Genomic DNA, 474 nt, shown 5'->3' on the forward strand with positions numbered 1-474 from the left:
GGTGACACTGGGGTGGGGGGACAGGGGGGACACCGGGATACACCGAGACCCAGACTGGATCCAGCGGGATCATATGTACTGGGATCATACTGGGATCAGACTAGGATCATACTGGCAGCAAGTGGTTCGACGCTTGGGGCAACTGGGAGCTAATGAGATCCCACTGAAAGCCATTGGGAGCAACTGGGACCATGCTGGGCACAACTAGGATCCTATTGGGAGCAAGTGGGCCCACAGTGAAGGCGGCTGGGGTCATACTGGGACTGACTGGGATCGTTCTGAGGGCAGCTGGGACCATGTTGGCGCAACTGGGGTATACTGGGAATAAGCAGGATCATGCTGGAGGTGACTGGGATCATACTGGGAGTGACTAGGACCCCACTGGGCGTGACTGGGAGTGGCTGTGAGCAACTGGGATCATGCTGGAAGCTACTGGGAGCAACTGGGAGTGTGTGGAACGACACTGGGGGCAAG

Source organism: Pseudopipra pipra, chromosome W, assembly GCF_036250125.1.
Source record: "Pseudopipra pipra isolate bDixPip1 chromosome W, bDixPip1.hap1, whole genome shotgun sequence".
Taxonomy (NCBI): Eukaryota; Metazoa; Chordata; class Aves; order Passeriformes; family Pipridae; genus Pseudopipra; species Pseudopipra pipra.